The sequence below is a fragment of the Phyllostomus discolor genome, chromosome 6, assembly GCF_004126475.2.
Source record: "Phyllostomus discolor isolate MPI-MPIP mPhyDis1 chromosome 6, mPhyDis1.pri.v3, whole genome shotgun sequence".
Lineage (NCBI taxonomy): Eukaryota > Metazoa > Chordata > Mammalia > Chiroptera > Phyllostomidae > Phyllostomus > Phyllostomus discolor.
Window position 1 is genome coordinate 112,368,576 of NC_040908.2, and position 24,224 is coordinate 112,392,799.

At 41.1% G+C, this 24,224-nt stretch overlaps 1 non-coding gene and 1 pseudogene across 1 annotated transcript; both read right to left on the reverse strand.

Moving 5' to 3' along the window:
- Window positions 1-317: 317 nt before the first annotated feature.
- On the reverse strand, window positions 318-450 carry LOC114501173. Its single transcript, XR_003684934.1, has one exon. It is a non-coding gene; the product is annotated as a small nucleolar RNA SNORA42/SNORA80 family (small nucleolar RNA).
- A 15,727-nt stretch (window positions 451-16,177) lies between these two features.
- LOC118501244 lies at window positions 16,178-19,079 on the reverse strand (annotated as a pseudogene).
- Window positions 19,080-24,224: the final 5,145 nt, after the last annotated feature.

Here is a 24,224-nt window from a genome sequence, read left to right on the forward strand (position 1 = left end):
TTAGTTATAAAGTGGGGTGATCACAGGTCCCTTATGGAGCTGCTGAGAGAATCAAATGGAATAGTGCATGTGCAAGTCTCTCTTCCTTTCCTTCCTTCCTCCTTTCCTTTCCTTTCCTTTCCTTTCCTTTCCTTTCCTTTCCTTTCCTTTCCTTTCCTTTCCTTTCCTTTCCTCTCCTTTCCTCTCCTTTCCTTTCCCTTTCTCTTCCTCTTTCCCTCCCTCCCTCCCTCCCTCCCTTCTTTCCTTCCTTCCTTCCTTCCTTCCTTCCTTCCTTCCTTCCTTCCTTCCTTCCTTCCTTCCCTTCTTTCTTTGTTTTTCACTGTGCAACCTGCCACAGTGCCTATAGTTTATGGGCAGAGGCCAGGCAATGGTTCAAGGCCACAGTTTGCTCTGGCATGGGCACTGTGAGATACCCAGGGGGACAGGCCTGCCATGAATCCAAACCTGTGCATGCAAGTATTTCATACACTGTAGCCACCTCCTTAGACTTGAGAAGGGCAGTAAGCCTACTGGTTAAACGCACAGGAGCTGCAGCCTGAAAGCACAGTGTCAGCTTGCAGTTGTCACTGACCTTAACACCTTGAGCAAGTGCTTTTTACCTCTTGTGCCTGTTTGCTTACCTGCCAAGTGAGCATGATAATAATAGTGTTCTCACCAGCCTCATGGAGGGTGTTTGGGATTAAATGTGTTCATTTATATGAGGCTTTCAGGTCAGTGAACCAAGATAAGCCCTCAAAAAAATGTAAGCGTAAGCCCTTATGTTTATAATTTAGCATATGCTCCATGAGGACAAGAATGTCGCTATTTTTAGAGCCTTGTACAGTGCCTGACACATGATGAATATTAAATCAATATTTTCTTTACCCTCCCGCTCCTGAGCCATCACATATACTCTTCTCCAGGCAAAGCCTCTCTGGTCTCCTAGTTGCTTCTCAGCTGACATGGGCTCTGGGATGTGTCCCCACTCTGTTCATTTGTGCCTCTCTTCACACACAGTGCCCAGCCTTGGAGAAAGGCTGTGGATTAAGTGAGGGGCCACCAAATTATGGTCCTGATACCTGGGATCATTTTTGACACAGTATGTGTGGATGCAGGTTGAGTCGAACTAGTGGTGCATCCTATCCAAAATGGTGTGAACTTGCCCTAGCCAGGTAGCTCAGTGGGTTAGAGCTTCATCCCAATATGCCAAGACTGGTTGCTGGGTTGCTGGTTTGATCCCTGGTCAGGGCTCAATGTATAAGAATCAACCAATGAATGCATAAATAAATAACAAATCAATTTCTCTCTCCCTCTCTCTCTCTCTCTCTCTCCCTCTCTCTCTCTCTTTCTCTCTCTCTCATGCTTCTGTCTCTCCCTCTCTCCCTCAAATCAATAAATAATGAAACAAAATTGTGTGACACTGCTGAGAGATGGTGGCAGCTGAGCCCTTCCTGCTGCCTGGGTTATGAGGCACCACCCGGAAATCTGTCTACAAGCCAGAGCAGGCCTCAGTCCAGGCAGGTTTCAGGCAGGCCTGCCTGTGCCTACAAAGGCTGGGGGAAAATGAAAACTGCACTGGAGCTGCTTGGCATCATATAGACAAACAAGTGAACAAAAGGAATAGTGGATGAATCCAACAGGAGCTATGATTTCCTACCAAATTGGAGAGGCTGCTTTGTATAATATAAAAACGCTGGACATGGCTCAAGAAGACTTAAGTTCTGGTACATGATTTTTCTGAGCCTCAGTTTCCTTACCTGGAAGATGGGCATAGTACTGGCTGTACTATTTTCTTTCTCTGTCATTGTGAAGATCAAAACAAGGTAATGAACCTGGAAAGTGTAAAGGGCTGCATAAATTTAAGGAAAATCAAAGTGCACTTTTGCATTTCTTTATAAGCCATGAAGAATAATAACAATAATGCCTTAGTTCTGCAGGCCTATCAGTCCCATGGCGTCCCTGCTGCATTCCTACCTCCTGTCACAGGGTCTAGCAATTGTACCTGCCTAATTAATGTCTGATAAATAAAAGAATTAATAGCTACCACCAGCATTTCCATTTTTCTAATCTTTAAGACTCAGTGAAAACATCATTTTAAGTGAAAAAAAGTGTAACTTGGTGACTCATACAGACCTGGGTTCAAATCCCAACTTGACCACAGCTGTGTAAGGCTAATCAGTTAATGGCTCTGAGCCTTCACATCCTCTTCAGGAAACAGTAGACAGAGGACTCTTATCACACCAAGTCTCTGTGAGGAAAAGATGCAGAAACAAATGTACATAAAGCTCCTTAGTTGTTATTGGTTTGCCTCTGATGTTTTTCTAAATTCAAGAAGTTAGTTTCATATTAACTCGGAACCATAAAGATTCTTAAATACTTTTTATTCCAGTTTTATCAGTGGAAACCTGAGGCCTGGGAGTTAAGACAACTCTCCAAGTTCACAAACCTCTCACATGTGTTCCTTTAAGTTGCCTTCCATCTGGGGCACCTGGGAGTTTTGGGAGGTGTCACAGCACAAAGGAGACCCCATCCACTCCCAGACAGTGCAAAGAGCCCCATCTGCCTGCTGTCCCCCTCCCAGAAGGCAGGGAAAGGCCCTATTAGGGATTGTAACAGTGGGGTTAGTGTAGTTTTTCTTAGTTGAGCTCCTCTGATCTGCTGATTTCTTTGTAGGTATTTGTTCTTGATGAAAGAAATTTTAAATGTTTGAGACTGAGCATTATCTTTAGTGTGGTTTTTTTCTTTTGCTTGTTTGTTTTTTAATGATTCTACATTTTAATTACCATAATCTCCATCTGCTTTTTTTTTCAATTAAGAAGAAAGTACTGGAGCACATATCCTATGACATTCCTCTAAAGATACAAAGGACCTGAATTCTACATAGTTCATTATATTCCTTAGTATGCAATAATTACACTTACCCAAAACATGTGCTCCCATTCCAGCTGAGAAACATCTACACTGAGAAACTTCTGCAAAGCAGAAGCAGAGCAGAGCAGGCAGAAAAGTGACTGATAGGAGAAGGGCTTCTTTGGGGAAAGGAGTCTGGATAACACTCCAAACTTCCTTCTTCACCTATCACTGCAGAGAAGTACGGTGATGGCAGAATCTAAGGTCAAACAAAGAGGCAACTTATCTAAATACTTGCAAGGACATCTTTTGGCAGGACACATGCAACTTCTTAATCCTGGAAGCTGTGTGAGACATTTTAAGTGGTTTCTCATCTCTGAAGGTCCAAGCAGAGCCTGATGATTATTGGGGGTGGGGCGGGTAGCATTGTCATCATAATGATGGTTCCGAGTACACACCAAGTGCTTCACATCACTCATTTCTAAGTCTCACAATAGCTCTATAGTGGGTATTATTATTTCCATGTAGGACAGATGTAAGAACTAAAGCCTGGAAAAATTAAATTAACTCGCCCAAGGCTCTACAGCTGGTAGGATACAGAGCCAGAATACAAACTTGGGTCTACCGGGCTTTAAATGAAGACTATGTGTTTTTTCCAACTATCTCACACTGATGCTTAGGGCCCTGTGTTCTTTCCTACAATGCATTCCAGAGAGAAAGACGGGTTGACATATGAACGAGGAGTCCAGCTTCAAGTAGAGTCTGATAAGCAAGGCCTAAGGATCCTTCCTATCCTGTGGTGCAAAGACTACAAGATAATGTTTCTGTGTGTGTGCTTGCAATCACCAAAGTCCTCTGCAGTAACAAATTGCTCTTAAGCTTCCAATTCGCAGCTTGTAGTGGCCTCTGATCACTTGTTCCTATTCTTTGGCCCTCCTCACCTCTCTGTACATCGTCTCCACTGAGAAGAGGAACCAAAATGTATAATCACCATAAAGTTCCTAGAAAAGGTAACTAGGCTATTCTCCGTTTTGTTAGGGGAGGTGAGGATGAAGCTCTCTGACCTGGAGAGATGGAGCAACAGGTGGTTCCTGCCTCAGTATCGGCTGGAGTGACACTTGCTTTAGAAAAGTTAAAGTACATATTTCTTACAAAAACAACTATAAAGAAAGTACCAAGACTGATAAATAACCACTTTTTTACAAACCTCCATTTACAAATAAGGAAATATGAGGTTCGAAAAGAAGAAACAACGTATCTGAGCTGATAGGGAGCAGAGCTAAAATTCAAGCCCAGAAAGTCTGGCTCCAAAATCCAGATCTGAACCATGGCCATATACTGTCTCTTAAAGCATACTGCTTCCTAGGGTGGCACCATAGGTAAACACAGCTCACCTCCTTGCCCAATCACATCAAAATTACAACTAAAATATAGAACAACCATCCCTCAGAACCATCAGAAATTGAGTTGAATGGAAGTCTGACTACTACAGAATTAAAGAAACCACATCCATCCAGACTGGTAGGAAGGGCAGATATGCAGAATGGGCTGGTCCCATATCCATGTATGGTAGCTAAAAATTCAGGAGAGATATCTCAGGAGCAAGAAGTCCCAGCCCCACATCAGGTTCCTCAGCCCAAGTTTCCAATGCCAGGAAGATAAGTCCCCATAGTTTTTGGCTGCAAAAACCAGTGTGTATTGAGTCGGTGGAAGAAACTTTTGGAGTCCCAAGCAGTTTCCCTTTAAGAATCCACACATAGACTTACTCAGACTCTCTCTGAGCTCTAGCACCTGGGTAGCAACTTAAACAGCACCAATGGCATACAGGGAGAAACTAAAGTGTCCAGCATCAAGAGAGCAGCTGGGATAAGCTTTTTCTCAGACAGAAAGACAAGCAGAGGCCATTGCACTTTTCTGAGCCCTCACCCCACAGAGTCAGAGCCAGCAGGCAAATGCCATATCTGAGATTCCATCAACCTGGCTAACACTGTTTGCCCTGCCCTGAAGATCCCCTGAGAATATGTCCAACCCAACTTATAGGCCCACCCAAACTGTTAACAGAGACTTTTCATACGAATGGCTGGTATTGGCTAATGTTTCACAGCTTCTTAAATCCTATCAAACAAACAACAGCTAAGTTGTCCCAGGCTTGGCACAAGCAGCAGCCAGTTTAGATTCATAGCTTGGCTTTGCCTGGGAATCTCCAAGCCCAGCACAAGTAGCAGCCATCTCAGATTGTTTTATAGCTCAGGCAGGATGGCCCTGGGTAGAACACAAGTGGGCACTGACCTTGGCCTGCACCACCCAGGAAACCCCAGAGCCCATGCATCCAGTGGACAGCTACTGATCATGTTGGAGTACCACCACCCAACCCCTGCACAGCTGATCCTCCACAGAGGCCAGAGTTTGGTGGTCAGTGGTCACAGCCAGTCCTTGCAGCTGACTGGCTTGGGTAAATCCCTCATTAACCTGACAATAGCAATCAAGTCTCCACTATGAAAGAAGAGTATACTCAGCTCACACAGAGTACGTACCTTGAGCACCCAGTCCAGATGATAGGGGAAGCTGAACCACTGGACCCTACAGGACACCTACTACATTAGGCCACACTACCAAGACACAGAGTCAGAAAAGCTCTACCTAGTACATAAAAATAAACATAGGGAGGCTGCCAAATGAGGAGACAAAGAAACACAGCCCAAATGAAAGAACAGATCAAAACTTCAGAAAAAAAATTTTTAATGGAGATAAGCAATCAATCAGATGCAAAGCTCAAAACACTGGTGATAAGGATGCTCAAGGAACTTAGAGAGGATCTCAGCAGCATAAAAAAGATCCAGTTAGAAAAAAAATATATTAAATGAAATAAAGAACAATTTACTGTGAAATAACAGTAGAGTAAATGGAGCCAAGAATTAATGATTTGGAACATAAGGAAGCAAAAAACAAACACAAAAACAAAAACAATCAGAACAAGAAGAAAGAAGAATCTAAAAAAATGAGGATAGTGCAAGCAGCCTATGAGACAACTTCAAGAGGTCCGACATTCACATCATAGCAGTGCCAGAAGGAGAAGAGAAATAGCAAGAAATTAGAAATCTATTTGAAAAAATAATGAAAGAAAACTTCCTTAATTTGGTGAAAGAAATAGATGTGCAAGTCCAGGAAGCACAGAGAGTCAAAAACAACATGGATGCAAAGAGGCCCACTTCAAGACATATCATAATTAGAACGCCAAAGGTTAAAGGTTAAAGATAAAGAGAGAATCATAAAAGCTGAAAGAGAAAAGCAGTTAGTTACCTACAGAAAAGTTCCCAGAAGACTGTCAGCTGATTTCTCAAAAGATACTTTGCAGGCTATAAGGGTTTGACAAGAAATATTCAAAGTCATGAAAAGCAGGGACCTACAATCTAGATTATTCTATCCAGCAAAGCTATCATTTGGAATGAAAGGGCAGATAAAGAGTATCCCAGACAAGAAAACAACTAAAGGAATTCATAATCACTGAATCATTATTATATGAAATGTTAAAGGGACTTATTTTTAAAAAAGAAGAAAATCAAAACTATGAACAATAAAATGGCAAAAAATACATACATATCAACCATTGAATCTAAAAAACAAACTAAGGCAACAAGAAGAACAAACACAGAATCATGGATTCAGAGAGCATTTTGATGGTTGCCAGATGAGAGGTGGGTGCAGGGGAATGGGTAAAGAGGTGAGGGGATTAAGAAGTACAAATAGGTACTTACAGAATAGCCTTGGGGATGTAGCTAAAGAACTTATACACAGGACCAATGAACAGAAACAATGTTGTGGGGATTCCCTGAGGGAACTGGGGGTGCTGGGTGGAGGGGTGCAAAGAAGGTAAAATTTGGACAACTTAATACTATAATCAATAAAATATAATTTAAAATATATGCCTTGGCTGGTGTGGCTCAATGGATTGAGTGTTGGCTTGCAAACCAAAGGGTCGCCACTTCCATTCCCAGTCAGGGCACATGCCTGGGTTGCAGGCCAAGTCGCCAGTTGTGGATGTGCAAGAGGCAACCACACATTGATGTTTGTCTCCTTCTCTTTCTCCTTCTCTTCCCCTCTCTTTAAAAATTAATAAAGTCTTTAAGAAAAATAAATAAACTACATGCAAAGTAAATAAAATAAATAAAACACGTTGCTTCCTAACACAGGTCTAGTAATACTAGTTGTAAGAATGATTATGGGGAGGTGCCCAAAGTCCAGAACTGTCCACAATATGTGCCACATGGTGCAGAGCAAGCACATTTGGAGATCGACGCAGGGTTTATTGGAGGGAAGATAATCTGTCAGCCAGGGAGAATGACTGCATTCTTTACACTTCTCAACTATATACAACTGCCAGATATGAGCCAGGGATTAGGAGACAATTCCTACCACAGATGTTTCCACAGTACTGAGGACATCAGCAGTGACCCATGTAACATGGTGGATGATGTGACCCCGTGCCCAGCGCTGCTTGTATAGGGAACTATAGATTTCAATCAGAAAAAAGGTTAAAAATTAAATTGTTAAAATTTCAAGTCAGATCAACAAGTGTGTATATTTTGCTTACTATGTGCCAGGCAATGAGCAAGGCTCTTACATACTTTATTTAATTTAAACCTCATAAAATTTCTCATTACCAGATAGGTAAACTGAGGCCACACAGCTGGTGACAAAGTGCCATGATGTGAACCACTTTTTTCTGGCTTTGGATCCTGTGCCTTCCTCCCATAGAAGTTAGAACACTGGGACCCAGAATGAGGGTTCCATGGGACACAGGTCCATGACACAAATCAGTGTAGGAAGAATGCCTCAGGAAAGGTGGAGGTGTTGTGGTGGGACAAAGACAAAGGGAGAAGAGCCAGCATTCACTGCACATCCACTCAGTGTCAGGGTCGTTGACTGTGTTACACAAGTAATCCTTGCAAGGACATCGGGCGTGAGCCTCCATGTTCTGGTTCTGCAGATAAGGGAACTAAGACACATAACTTGCCGAGATCACATAGATGTTAAACTTTAGAGCCACGATTTGAACTCAGCTCTCTTTAATTCTAATCTCTTCCCATCATACCATTTTTTAAAGAAATCACATCAGATTGAGGGTGGCAGAAGGGGACCTGAGTAAATCTTTAGAGAGAATATGTTACCTAAAAGGACCCATGGAAAGATCTGTGGGATTTCAGCTGGTGGAGGTTGGAATGCAGTCTGGAATGGCAGAGAGATCACAGGAACCACAGCAGAAAAGCTCAGGAAGTGTTTGCAGAGCATGAGCCATGGTGTTTGGCATGAGCTTGGCGTGCAAGTGGTGAAGAGGAGGCAGAGGTGCATGCTAACTGCACACAGGGCGGGCCTGAGCAGCAGGTCCCGTCCACCGCAGCACAGCTGCAGCAGGACGTCTCCTCTGAGAACAGCGGTGACCAGGTTTGTGGAGAAAGCTCCAGGAGCAACAAAGCTGAAGTCAGCTCAGCAGGAGTTTGTTTTGCCATCTGTGCATGGGCAACAGGGACTGGAGATCTGGAGCCATGAGCAATTGGGAGATTTAGGCAGGAAGAAACAAAGCTGTCAGTGTATTTGTCCACAGATGATGTGTATTACACAACATCCCAAGAGAACCTAAATTCAAATTCTTAGAATTATAGAAATATTGGTAGATGAACAAGATGTGGCATATCCATATAATAGAATAGAATATTATTTAGCTTTAATAAGAAAAGAAATTCTGACATATGCTATAACATGATGAACCTTGAAGACATTAGGTTAAGTGAAATATCCACAAAACGATCAACACCCACTTATACTAGGTACCTAGAGGAGTACAATTCACAGAGACAAAAAATAGAATGGTGGTTGCCTGGATCCGGAGTGAGGGGCAAATGGGGAATGATTACTTATTGGATAAGAGTTTTGATTTGGGAAGAAGCAAAAGTGTAGATGGATAGTGGTGATAGCTGCACAACAATATGAATGTACTCAATGCCACTAAACTATGCTCTTAAAAATGGTTAAAATGGTGTTTTATGTTATGCATATTTCACCACAATTTTTCAAATGATACTTTTAAGAAATAGGTGTGTAGACAAGAAACTTGGAAACACAAAAACATTATTGGGGTAGTGAAGTTGTGAGTGACTTTCTTCTATATGTTTGTTGCTATAAAGCATTTGCAGAGAATAAACACTTCAAAGGAAAAAAATGGGCAAAGGACTTGAATAAAGCTTTTTTCCAAAAAGATATGCAAATTATTAAAAAGCACATGAAAAGACACTCAATATCATTAGTCATTAGGGAAATGCAAATCAAAATCATAATGAGATACCACTTCACACACACTAGGATGGCAAAAATAATTTTTTTAAAACATGGAAAATAACAAGTGTTAGTGAGGTTATGGAGAAATTGGAACCCTCATAGGCTGCTGGTGGTAGTATAAAATGGTGCAACTTCTTTGGAAAACAGTCTGGCAGTTCCTCAAAAAGTTAAACATCAAATTACCACATGACCCAGCAATTTTGTCCCTAAATACATAATCAAGAGAAATGAAAACACATGTTCACACAAAAACTTCAACATGAATGTTCATAGCAGCATCACTCACAATAGCCACAGGTAGAATCAGCCCATCTGCTTAAGAACGGTGAGAGGATTCTAAGTTGGCAGTCACTGTCTCTCAGCCCTTAGAACATAATCCACCCACATCCCCTGGCCTTTATTATTGACGTTGAAGAATCTGAATGGTGTTTTTCCTTCTGGTTTTGTTTCAGATTTTTTTCATTTAAGGTTTATTTTTTGTTTGTTTGTTTGCTTTGTTTTTTAGTTTTTGGTGGGATTTTTCTTTTTGCATTTTCAGTATGAAGTATCTAGCTGCAGTATTTATTATTTTTAATGCTGCTTGAGACTTTTTGGGCTTCTTAAATCTGATTGAAGTTTTCCACAAGTTCTAGAAAGTTCTGTTATTATTCCTTGAATGTTACCTATTCTGTTTTTTGAAATGTCATTCAACCTATTAAATTTCTTCCATTATCCCCATTTATTAATATTTTCGCCATTTTTTCCATATCTTTATCACTCCATGCTCATTTTCTCTATGCTCATAGATTGGACTCAGTGGATGGTTTTAAAAGTAATTTAAAGAAACTGTTTTATCCATCTACTGAGGCATTTTTTTAAATTATTCTTTCCCTTTTAGAGGTCTCAATCATGATTTGTTTTTGTATTTATAAGGCCAACTTAGAACTTTCTAAACCACCTCCTCTTTTTTACACTTTTTCTTTACTTAGAGTTTCAATTTACTTTTTTATTTATTTGCCTATCTTTTAACAATATCTAAAGCCCTGGTTGGCATAGCTCAGTGGATTGAGCACAGGCTGCGAACCAAAATGTCGCAGGTTCGATTCCTAGTCAGGGTACATGCCTGGGTTGCAGGCCATGACCCCCAGCAACCACACATTGATGTTTCTCTCTCTCTTTTTCTCTCACCCTTCCCTCTCTAAAAATAAATAAATAAAATCTTTAAATAAAAATTAAAATATAGTCTCTCAGATTGTTCTATGTTACCTAATTTTTGGAGCACTAATTTTTTGTTTTTGTGTCTGTTGATTCTTGTTCGTTGCTTTCTTCTGGGTTTTTAACTTTGTAGTCCTCAGGTCATGTTCAGCCAGGCTTTGCCATCAGACTCTTATATAGCTTGTGGTCAGGGAGTGTTCCTCTGGGTTGGGGTTGTGATCAAAGGGCTCAGGAGCCAGTTAGAAAAGGCTCCTACTGGACAAGGTGGCACAATTAAAACTTGGATAAGAATAATACTTGCCATTGATTGGTATACATCATATATGTTTAAAGCTATGAGTAATGACACATTAAAATAATTTTATTACTCACCTTTGAAAGATGCTCTTTCCTGTACATACTGTATGTAAAGGTAACTACTAAAGAGCTGATAAGAAGTGCCTTTCCATAAAAGAATTTCCAACTAATAGATGAAGAAGAAATGATGCAATAAGATATCACCATTTGGCAACTTCAAGTGATACAACAGTTCTAGTCAATGACCATTAATGGCCGCAGAGGGGAGCAGCCAGTCCCTCGGTGGGAAACAAAATCTGGCATTTCAAGACAGAACATTGCAAATGTCCTTTTCTCACTATTGACATAATGAAGTTTATTGCTCCTTTCTATTAATAATGGGGGAGCTAAGCATTTTAATCAGAAGTCCTCATTTTGAAGCCTCTCTGCCATTTGTTTCTGGTACATTGAGTTCCTGAGTCCTTTTGTGAAAAGGCCGGAAATGAAAGGCAAAATGTCACCATGTGAATGGAAATCAAGCATGAGAACTTATTACAGACCCAGGTGAACTGAAAATAGAATAAACAGTCATCATAGCCCAAACAGGAAACCACTAATGAGATTTTGAGCTCAGCACAAACGCCTCCTAAATTGTACGTTAATACAGGAACTCACTGTATATTGATTCAATTTTCCTGAATTAAAGGATGCACTGGCTAGATGTGTCCTCAGAGGCTTAATTGTGCTGAGCATCCTCCATCCAGCAATGGTTGCACTGAAATGTAAATAGCATTGTGAGTCATCACTTGTGTCCACAGTGTTTGGAACCTGGTGGTTCTGAATTATTATTTTGATCTTTTTTCTTGTCTTGGCCTTAGGAAAATACCAAAAAATGGCCAGAACTCATTCCCAGTTCAGACAAACAAACCCCTCTATATTAATTAAACACAAAGCAGGCCCATAAGGCTAAGTCCCTGTACCAGCGTGACAGCAAACAGTCCTCAGTAAAGATGCGGAGTCCATAAGCCTTAGGCTTGGGGACAGGTAAATGAAAGCATGGCCTGCTCTTGGCAATCACATTGTTTCAGGGTGAAAGCAGGAAGGAAAAGAAAAGAGCATCACAAGGTTGTAAATAAAGAAAGGACAGAGGAAGGTAAATGCACCGTGGGGAACTATTTACTGGGTAGTATGGGGGCGGGACAAACTTTCCTTTACCCTCAAGATTTTTCTGGCTGCCTAATAATCAGATGGACAGGAAACAGATTAACAAGAGAAAAGAACCAAATTCAATACATATGCATGGGAACCCCACATACATGAGACAGAGAGACAGAAACCTCACATGCAGGAGAGGTTCAGAGAGAGAAAAGGAACATGGATATGTAAGACCTCCTGAGCTGGGGATGAGGTGACGCACCTGGGGACATCACAGGGTCATTGCAGGATGATATAAGAACAGATGTTTGGTAAATAGAAGGTTGTCCTGCCCTACAGATAGGTCAAAATAGGTTATCTCCAATAGTCACTTACTATGGAGAAAGCCCCTGATTCAAGTTCTCCTAGCAGTTAAAGGGAGGGACAGAAGTTTCTCTTGATCCTATGGCTAAAGTTGACTTTAGCTCAAAACAATCTGCATACCACAGAGACACATCTTGGGGTGACTCATTTTGGACCCCCACAGTTGAAATGTAATTGAGGAAGTTTTTAGCACTTGAAGACATAAGCCTAACATTTCATCCTGACACAGTTTAACTCAGTCCACCACCAGCATAAACTGAGAACCAATCAGACATACACTGAGGGCTCAGGCGATAGGACAGATATTTATATACAGTTCTCCTGGGGTTAGCTTCCTGTAGAACAGTCTGCCTCCCAGCCTGTTTTATGTTTGGAGAACAAGGGTGGCTGCCTGATTTTGAATTTCCCCCACCCCACAGTCCCTTAAAAGAAAATAAAATCAGCAGTGAGACCAATGAGGACACTCCTGAAAAGAGTAAGAGGCAGAGAATAGGGAGAGGAGGAAGGAAATCTACCAAAAATGAATTAAAGTTGATCAAGCTTCTCCTGAATCAGTGGTTCTCAAAGTGCAGTCCCTGGATTATCAATATCAGCATCACTTGTTAGAATTGCCAATTCTCAGGCCCCACCGCACACCTACCATAGGGAACTGGGTGTGGGTCTTGCAATCTGGTTTCTCAAATCCTCCAGGAGATTCAGATGCAAGGCAGGACATGAGAACCACTGTCTTCACACATTACCTCTCTAAGATTGTGCCTCTTTTCCAGTTTTTAAGTCAGTTGCTTCTATTTCTAACACAATATTGTAAGAATGCTGCTTAAATCTGACGCTGACCCTCACACCTGACTCCTTAGGAAGGAAATTCAGACAGAACCTCCCCCGTGAACTCTGACCCTGTGACAACTACCTGTCCCCTTGGCGTGTTTGTGACCTGGGTCTGCCTCTGAGCTCAAGACTTCTCATTTCATTTTTCTTTCTAATTGTACTGTCTTGCCTGCTAATCGGGTACTGCAAAGAATCTTTCTAAGGAATAACTAAGTTAACTCCATGCAGATTTCAAGTTCGAATCAAGCAGCACATTGATGTGGTCTCAAGAAAATTAAACTAGTAGCAGCATTACTGCACATTTATAGTCGACACCACTTTCATAATTTATAAACAATTTTATTAAATCTTCTATCAATTTCTAATAATTATTTTCCAGAGGATTCCTGGTATTATGCATATAATTTTATATGTTATAATTTTTCCAGGGACTCCTGGATATTATAAATACCCTTGGTTTTCTCACTTTTAAAATAAGACAGTAATACTAAACTTTCAAGGTCATTTTGAAGACCAAATACAATATAGTGTTTGTCACCAGTGTGCCCTTAATAAATGGTATTTAGTATTGCTATTTTAGCTTAGTCTATTATATCTAAACTTCCTAAATAACCCAAAATAAAAATTTCACTCTAATAACCCTACGACTAGCCTAGGAAAATAATGGCAACTTAAAGTTTTAATTTTCAGAATCCTTAAACACTTAAGAGAATAAACACAATAAAATAATCTTCACCAGAAGATATGTTTATTCATTTTAGAGAGAAAGGAAGACAGAAAGAGAGAAACATCAATGTGCAGTTGCTGGGGGTCATGGCCTACAACCCAGGCATATACCCTGACTGGGAATCGAACCTGCAACACTTTGGTTTGCAGCCCGCGCTCAATCCACTGAGCTATGCCAGCCAGGGCTTATTTAATTCTTAGAACAGTCCTGGGAGCTAACATCATCCTACAGCTAAGAAGCCAAGGTACAGAGAGGTTGAGTGATTCTCCCCAGGGTTTCATAGCTAGCCAATTACAGGCCCAGGGATCAAACCCAGACAATCTGAATGCAGAACCTTCTCTTCATCTACTACCTTGCATGGCTCCCTTACAACAAACAGGAGCAATTATTATTACCACCACTGCTTCTACAGATGGCATATAATTTCAAACTCCACAAAACTTAAGACATTGAATAAGCACCTGCTGTGTTCAGAAAACAATTTTTTCAGGCATAGCTCTAAAACTCTGTCCCTCTCCTCAGTAACTTCTAGTCTATTGGGGGAGATGAGATAGGCCAGAATTTGCTCACTACTTATCAGATGTGCAAAGGAAGAAGGGGAGGAAGGGAGGAAGGAGAGAGAGAAAACTGTGGGTATCATTTCCTATAACTTATCTCACCTTTCTCTTAAGCCCTTATCCTACTAACATGAGGGGCGGGGAATGTGGGAAGGAAAGAGTTGGAAAATGTAAACTCTAGGTTAAGCTATGCTTCTTCCCCTTGTTTTCTTCCCGTTCCTGTTGCCTCCGTTGTTGACAGGCCCATGACCGGCCTTCACTGGGTCTTTTCCTCACTGAAGTTGAAGACGGATGTCTTGCTCACTGGCGTGTCCCGCCCTGGATCTCACTGGAACCAGTGGTCCTCCAAGGACCTGCAGCTGCTCAGAGGTACCCAGCATCGTGGCCTGCCCTGCCCTCTGCTTTAATACCCCATCACCTATGACTACTGTGGACACCCCCTTGGACTTCTCAGCGCATCATCCAGCATCTCCCAAGTGCCCTGATGCCTGAGGGCCGCACATACTGTACCTTCTGGATGCCCTAGGGGACAGACAGTAGAGAACTAAGGCCCATGTCTTGGGTATTTCTTTCAGTAATTCCTACCCTACCACCCATGCACCATATAGGCAGAGGTACCAGAACAAATTCTGGGTTTCTCCCTGGGGTTTATAATGCATTTGGGCCACGTGTGAAGAGCACCAGGCACCAGATCATTTGTTTTCTGTCTTCATGCTTCTATCATCCTGTGCACAGATCCACCACCATCCTCAGTATCTGATCCCAGAGGCAGGGAGGAAAGGTCATTTGCACCTAAACTTTGCCTCCCTTCTTCTGTCTCACCTCTTCCACCCAGTACCAAAAGGTCTTCTAATTTCTTTTTCCCTCTAGAAAGGAACATTGCCTTCTGCTTTCCTCACTTCAGCCTTCTGGCCTAGTTTTATTGGAGAAGACATGATGGGAAAATAAACAGAATTAACAAGAAGTAAAATAGCAAAAGAGTTACTTTGAAAATATTATCTCTGTTACATAGACTAAACATTAAGCTGTCCAAGAGGGCTACAGTAACCACTTGATAAGGTGCAACAAGATTCAGAGGAGTTCAAGGGAAAAGCACTCAAAGCTAAGATAATCTAGGGAGCCTTCATGAAACCAATGGGATTCAAGCTGAGTTTTGGAAATTCCATATTCCTTGGACAAGCAGAAAAAACTGAAGTTGGCATTGCAGGAAAGGAAAACCAGATGAGAAATCGCATGGCACCTACAAGGTTTCCTGGGCACAACAGTTTGGAGAGATCTAAGGTTTATTTAAAGGAGCGGTGTGAGACAAGGTGAGGGAGGACACTGATGGCCAGATTAGGATGGACTTGAAATGCCAGACTGGTGCTATCCCAAACGTTATCTTTTTTAATCCTCACAAAAACTCTATCAGGTAGGCAATTCTTATATCCTCATTGTATAGATGAGGACATAGAAGACCCAAGAAGGTAAGACCAAAGAGTCACTTGGCTCTGGCCAGCTAGCCCAGTTAGTTAGAGCTTTGTCCTGATATGCCTAGGTTGCAGGTTTGATCCTCAGTCAGGGCACATACAAAAGTCAACCAATGAATGCATGGGTGGGCTGAACAACAAATATCTCTCACACTCTCTCTCTCTCTGTCCCTCAAAATCAATAAATAAAAAATTAGAATAAAAAGACAAAAGGACCACCCTGGCTGGTTGCGGCTCAGTGGATTGAGTGCTGGCCTGAGAACCAAAGGGTCACCAGTTTGATTCCCAGTAAGGGCACATGCCTGGGTTGTGAGCCAGGTTCCCTAGTAGGAGGCATGTGAGAGGCAACCACACATTGATGTTTCTTTCCCTCTCTTTCTCTCTCCCTTCCTCTCTGTCTAAAGATAAATAAATTAAAAATTTTTAAAAAGATGAAAGGGCCAGTTTGGTATAAAACCTGTCAAGTCTTTCCTTTCATACAGCTAAAATAAAGTTATATTTGATAACCAATGCTTTCATCTTCCCCCTGATGCCTTGATGTTGAGGGGCTGGTATCCATATATCAGAGTCATTTCCAGCCTCCCACCAACACACACACATATGCACACACCAGGTTTCTCTAAGGTCAGCTTAGATTCTTTATGCAGCTTGAATTTCCATATGTTTGCTGTAGGCATCATAGATACCATTGGCACTGACAGTTGGAGGCAAATTGAGTTTTCTCCTTGGTATCTCCACAGGATGCAGTGTACCAAGCAAAGCCCTCTCCTCTATTCCCCAGCTCTGAAAACATGACCATGCAGGGCGCCATCGTGTAATGTTGGTGTTACAAGTTCTAGTCCATTGACTCTGAAATGTCATAAGAAATTGCTTCTGTCAGAGTACAGGCCTTGGAAATGAAGAAGGTCTGCTGGGGTGTTGTTGCGGCTGATGGGCAATCATTGCTGCAGGCTGTGGGTGGAAACCAGGCAAGGCAGAGAGCCCAGCATGGAGAGAGCCTTTAAGTTTAGACAGATAACTATAAGAACGTGAGGGAGCTAACAGGCCAAAGTGGTGAGTAAAATGCTCACAAGGAGCCAAGCTAAGACAAAACACTCCTCCCAACCTCCACTCCAGGCCCCCAGCTCTTCCCATGAGGAATAAGACTCTCGAAGCCATGTTCACCCTGAGTTCAGCGTCTCCGCTAGGAAAACTGATCCAGGGCAAAGCAGCTTTGAAATATTTCCACTCTAAACTTCTCTCAGCCTGAGTACAGTGACTTCACCATGATTAGGTTAAGTATAAGATCCTAATCAATGTCTGACCTAGACATACGGATTTTTTTAATTCACATTTCAATTATTTCCTTTTTAGTATCTATTTTTAGTTTTTTCTCCACAACTTCTCTCAGAAAATGGGTCAACATTCTCCACTGACTTTATATATTAATGGTTACCATTTCTCTCTCTCTCTTTTTCTTCTTTTTTAAAGCCCATTTACTTATATTATGTAATCTTGACTATAAAAATATGCCCTTGCTTCTCTAAATCATGCGCCAATGCATTTGAGACAATGAGCAAAGTATATTAAATGTCAGCTCTTTCTAACAGACATTCACCATGAGAGTCTGCCCTGGAGTGCCACACCGGGAAGGCCATCCTGGTCACAGCTGTTCTGAGGAGGCCGAGACGACATGCACTTGGAGCTCCCCCCAGCTCTCAGATTCTGTAAGACAGGCCATGTTTACCTGGGTTTGACAGGACTGCTCTTTCAGCGTTTGCTTGCCTTGTTTTTGGCACTGGACTGGTGCAAGATTAGCTCCTTTCTGGTCCTTGGCCACAGGTGTGCACAGGCATGTTATTGCTTTTTCTTAACTTGCGAGCATCTTGTTTCATTTCTACACCTTGAATTTTGATTTTGCACAACTTCCTCCAGCACAGATGGCTCTCAGAATACATTTTGTTTTCCCATAGCTTTGGACCTTTGCATATTGCTCTCTCTGCCTGAGACACTGCTCTCCTAGAAGATATTTCCTGGAAAGCCTTCCTTAAGTATCCCCAGTGGGGTACAAATGCTTCTTTGTGATCTCTTTGTACTTCATACATGTGGGTAACCTTTAGGGCAATCTTCACACTGAAGCAGAGTTGCTTGTTTGCATGTCTGTTTCAAGAGGCACTGAAGTGCTTGACAAAAGGGACTATCTTAGTCCGAAAAACAGAGCAAATAAGATATAATATATATTTTTTTATTTAAACAAATTAACTCATGCGACTGTGGAGTCTTGGTGAATCCAAAATCTGATGGGAGTGGCTGATAGGCTAGAGACTCAGGAAAGAGCTGCCATTCAGGCCCAGAGGCGACCTGCTTTAGAACCAGAAAGAGCCAGTGTCGCAGATGAAGTCTGAAGACAGTCAGCTAGAAAAATTCCCCTTGCTTGGGGGAAGAGGTCAGTTTTTTGTTCTATTCAGGCCTCCAACTGATTGGATAAGACCCACCCACATTATGGAGGGCAATCTGCTTTACTCAAAGTCCATCAATTTAAATGTAAATATCATCCAAAAACACTTCCACAGAAACATCCAGAATAATGTTTGACCAAACATCTAGGCACAGTGGCCCAGAGAACTTGACACATAAAAATTCATCATTGCAGGGTCTCTGTCTCATTTGTCTTTGGAATCCTCAGCACCCAGCAAAGTCTTAATATACAGAATGCTATTTTAGGGATAAGACATTTTATTATTATTTTACTATTTAAAATAGTAGTGAATACACTTGACTGAATTTTCTCAAATGGCAAACGAGACACAAGATAACATTTTTCTTTGATTACTGAAAACATCAATATCATCTGTCTTTTGTAGGATTCAGTTTCTTACAGTGTCTATGATACTGTCCATAGGGATACCAACAGTGCTTTGTAGCAAAGAATATTTTGCTAAGTTATTCTATCATAGGTCCTTGCTCAAAGTGTCCATCTTTTTCTTCTAATTTTGTTTTCAGTACTTGATCCAGTGCTTCTTCATCATTATGCACAGGATCTGGCCGAGGGATAGGTTCTGTGTGTTCACAGGGAATGTCCACAGAAGGATGGTAGCAAACTATCGTCCTGCCATCAGATGTCAAAGCAAGCTCTCCTTTGCAAGGATAGTCATCTGGAAGAGAAGAATATGTGGATTTATGACAAACACAATACAAAGCTCCGTCTTCACAGCTGCTCACCACAACCCTGCCATCTTGCCTCCCAGAATGTTTTGAATGAATACGGTCCAATGAATAGAGAAGCAACTTTTTCCAAACTTGATCAGTATGTCCCAGGCATTTTCTTTCTCTTATTGCTATAATTACAAAACTTCTTAAAACAGTGGCAGTATTTTATTTAGAGATTGATGAATAATCTTGACCTGTAGGCAAAGATATTAGGAACAAATACTGTGCAGAGTAAAACAAGCCTGTGTCGGGGGATGAGAAAGGATATGCCATGCCATCCCTAAAGCTGAGACCATGTGATGATATTCCCCCTCATGGCTCTTTTCCTTCACTGGGCCCCTGAGGGAAACAGAAACACATCCAGCAAAAATCTTTAAACGAACTCCTGGGCACAGGCTGCACTTACTCTGCCATCCCTCTTGCTCTTAAGCCACACAAACCACAGGCAGAGATTTCACTTGGTAAAGTTCAGGGTTTTGTCCAATATATTCAAAGAAGCTACTTCCCCATTTTTCCATCCTTTGGTCTGTACTTGATTCTCCAAAACTTGCACATGGCTCCTGAAGCCAGGGTGGGAAATGTAGGGGTTGGAGGTGCCGCTGTGAATTCTACAAAGATTATACAATATGTAAAAGTAAGAGAATGTCCTTGAAAGACCTGAAATGGTTTAACAGACACATGAGAGGGCATTCTATCTAACCATTAATAGAGAGAAATGCTCCTGGAGTTGCTTGAGGGTTGTATTTATTTGATTTATTGCACATCTTTTTAAATGGAATTAGTGAACTGAGCTCCTACCTTGGGACTCATTTTTGTGATTTTGATATGGCTCCATAATTTTTGAGAAGAGCAAAGTGTCTGAGCACTTATTTACTCATTCATAACGCATTTACTAAGGCTCTGTGTTAAGCTACAAAGATGAATAAGACCCGATCCCTGCCTTCAAAAAGCCCAGTGGGTGGAGGCAGCCATATTCAGATTGCTGGCAACCAACCAAAACCATCCATCAAAGAGAGAATAGAAAAATAGCTTGGAGTAGGCCCATAATCTCTAAATTTTGCAAACTGAAAGTGACTTCATAATTATTTGGCAGGAGAGCCTGACATGAACTAACATAAGGCTTGCTAGTGTCTTTATTATTTCACTTAGAGTGGATATTTTCTACATTTTAACAAGAAATATTCATATGTCTGATTATAAATGCTTCTAAAGATTCCAGTGCGTGTGTATTATGTAATTGATGGAATTACCTATATAAAAACAAGCAGCCCTGGCTGCATGACTCAGCTGGTTGGAGTGTCAGTTACTCAGTGCACCAAAAGTTTGCTACTTTGATTCCCAGTCAAGGCAAATACCCAGTTTGTGAGTTCGATTCCCAGTAAGGGCACATGCCTAGGTTGCCAGTTCAATCCCCAGTTGGGGGTGCCTATTGGAGGCAACAAATTGATGTTTCTCTCTCACATCGATGTTTCTCTCTCTCTCTCTTTCTCCCTCCCCTTCCTCTTTCTCTCTAAAATTCACTGAAAACTTGTCCTCAGATGAGGGTTAAAACAAACAAACAAACAAACAAAAAAACAAGCAAAAAAGGCTATGGGCCCCAGGGAATTTTACTAAAGTCTTAAGGACCTGTATACTCATACAGTCAGATTCCTACCAGCAATGAAAATGGATGAGTTACAGTTATACATAGCAACATGGATGAACCCCAAAAACATGTTGAATGAAAGAAAGCAAGTCACAAAAGAAAATATTCAGCATGATACATTTCCTAAAGTTCAAATTCGAGTAAAGTTTAACTGTATTGCTTAGGAATGCACACATTTTACCAGTAACTAAAATTGTAACTAAAAGTGAAGAAATCATAAATACAGATTCTGAGTGGTGGCTCTTTTGGGGGGTGGGGTTCACAGTGTAAAGTGATGGAGTAGGTAGGGCATTGGCAGCACTGTGGCACAAAGGCCTGCTGAAGCCTCTACAAGCCATGTAGAAGAGCTTGAGAAGAGAGCCTGTCGGGGTGGGAGATGTGGTAATAGGCTCGTATCTACTAATTGGGAGGCTGCTGTAGTCCTCATACAATGAATTCTTTGCAAAACCGGGTGTGGAACCTGTGTCTAACATGACTATTGATGTAGTTTCCTACGTGTTTCTATCCCTAAATTTAACCTCACATTTCCTGACTGCACAAAATAAGTTGGTTCATATAGGAGCTGTCCATAGGAGGTGGGCTCAAAATTAAGGCTCGAGTAGTACAGGGTCCTCTGATGAGAAAGGATGCAATTAATTATCTCCACTCAACAGGAAGTCAGGGTATAAGTGATTCACCCCTAAGTTTGCAATCCTGACTTTATGAGCATTTCAAACAGTTTGTGGAAATTACAAATGAGCATGGAAACCAACTTGATATGCAGAAGAGTTAGCCTCATTAAAAACTAATTACACAGAAGCTGCCCAACTGAACCCCACTGTGATGGGTAGAGCCTGAGGATGGAATTGCAGAATTCTTAAGTTGTCATAAGTTTTACAATCATGGCAGTGGTCTCAGTAGTACCTGGGGGAGAGGTGGATGTTACTGGGAACAGTGGATGATGGAAAATAGTATGTATCACATGGTCCTGATTGTAACTCACTGAAGATTTTTATCCATACATCCAACCATCCATCCACCCATCCACTCATTCTTTCCCTAGACAATCAATGTTCCAGGCACTGTGCCAGACACTGGAAGTTAGAAAGTTGACTATGGCCCTTGCCCATAAAAGAGCTCGTGTTAGAAAGGGATACAAACTTGAGAATAGAGTATTATAAGCAATATAGTAAATTCTGCGATAGAGTGTACACAAGGGCACCCACTGGACAACTTTGTAAAATAAATAGACTATTTATTTACAGAATAAAATTTCACTGCTACAATGATGGGTGTTAGGACGACTGTGGATGCTGCTGAAATACACAGGACTGGCCAAAAACTGAGAAGGCTCCATGAGAGTGTGTTATCAACCTGAGTTTGGTAGAATGAGTAGAAACTGGCCACATGAAAGAGGGAAAAATGTGAGTGGGTGTGCATGAAAGTACAGTTTTGTTTCTCATGACATAAGGTTTATTCTTTAGCTTGAACCATTTAACCATGAAGGTGTCACATCTACTTTCTGTCAGTTCTCTTCATTCTCGAGAAAACTTCAGGAGTTGACAATCTGCAAATTCTACTTTTGACAGGAAGAAACACCACAAGGTGCAACAGACCAAGCACATGTAACTATCCAGGGGAATCTAGAATTTGAAAGCCTATGAGGGAACAAATAAATGTAAAGAATAATAAAAATAGTTCTCTTACTTGAGTGCCAACTCTGCTGCAGACCCTGAACAGGGTACTTTGTGAATAACATCTCAATGAATCCTTGCAAAAACCATGAGTGGTGTGTACAGGCACTGCAACTGAGGCTCACAGCAGTGAATTTACCTGCCCAAAGCCACAAAGACAATAAGTGGGGGGCCTAGTGTTGTTTGATCCCAAAACTTTGCTCTAGAGGAAATGAAATAAATGAAAACATAGTAAATCTTCAAGAAATCATGTGAAGTTCTCCCTGTTCCAGATCACTCCAACTGTAGTTTTGCAGGAGAATCTAATTCACTCTACCACCTCCCATGGCCTACTGAAGGACCCACTTCTTTCACAGATGAGTAAGAGTAAAATAATAGTCTTGAACTTGTATCTTTTTAGACATTAATCTTTTTTTTAAAGATTTTATTTATTTATTTATTTTTAGAGAGGGAAGGGAGGGAGAGAGAGAGAGAGAGAGAGAAGGAGACATCAATGTGCGGTTGCTGGGAGTTCTGGCCTGCAACTCAGGAATGTACCCTGGCTGGGAATCGAACCTGGGACACTTTGGTTCCCAGTCCGCACTCAATTCACTGAGCTATGCCAGCCAGGGACATTAATCTTAAGTGATGCATTTTTTTAATATTCCCAGGCATCCCCTTTATTTTTATTATTTTTTAATTATATTTTTAATCACAGTTTACATTCAATATTATTTTGTATTAGTTTTAATTGTACAGCATAATGGTTAGACAATCATATATTTTACAAAATATTCCCCCTAATATCGTCAGTACCCATATGACACCATACATAGTTATTACAATATCATTGACTATGTTCCCTTTGCTATATCAAGTGATGCACATTTTTGAGAAGCATTTCCAACACTTCATTACAGGTACAAATCATATCTTTATAACTGCCAAAGATACTACCAGACAACAACTCTGGCTTCAGTAAAATAATTAGAAGTTATTGTGTGCAGTGGATTTTATTACTGGTGAGAATTACACAAGTATATCCCACTTTCTTGTACAACTGAAGCCTAGAAGGGACATTGTTCAACAAGTCAAAGGAATAAACAAACAACATTGACATTGAACAACAATATCCCCTGGCATAAACAATAAAAATAAGCCTTTGCTTTCTCTTTTAAACCATGAACCAGTTTGAGCAAAGCATTTCTGAGTCATAGACTTGAATGAAAAGACATCCTTCTGTATTAGTAAAAGTTCTCCAGGTAAATAGAACCAATAGAATGTATACATAGAGAAAAGGAGATGTAAGGAACTGGCTCACAGGATTGTGGGGACTGGCAAGTTCGAAATCCACAGGGCTGGCTGCCAGGCTGGAGACTCAGGGAAGCTGACATGGAGGTCCTGTGTCTGAAGGCCATCTGAGACCTGTCTGTACTCTTAAGGCCTTCACTCAATTGAATGAGGCCTACCCACATTATGGAGGATAATCTTCTGTACTCAAAGTCTACTGGTTTAAATGTTAATCATGTCTTTAAAAATGTCTTCACAGCAACATCTAAATTGGTGCTTGACCAAACTAAGTACCATAGCCTAGTCAAGCTGACACAAAAAAGTAATCATCACATCTCCCATATTCCAACTCTCAGTAAATGATAGCACAATGCACCCAGCTGTAAGTAAATATGGAATCTTCTAGATCTTTTCTCTTCCCTCGCCCCACATATCCAAGTTCCAAAAATACTAACTCTCAAATATTTCTACACTTAGTCTTCCTCCTCACCTCATTCTACTCCCAAACCATTGTCTCTGACCTGATCTATTAAAATGATCCCTTGACAGGTCCTCAAGTCTTGAATGTCATCATTTTCCATTTCAAAACCATTAAATTCATTTTCCATCTTAAAATGCTTCAGTGATTCATTGTTTTTAGATAAAATCCAAGCTCCCTAGAGCATGGCTTACAGGCCCTTTATGATCTGACCCCAGCCTGCCTCTCCAGCTTCATTTCCC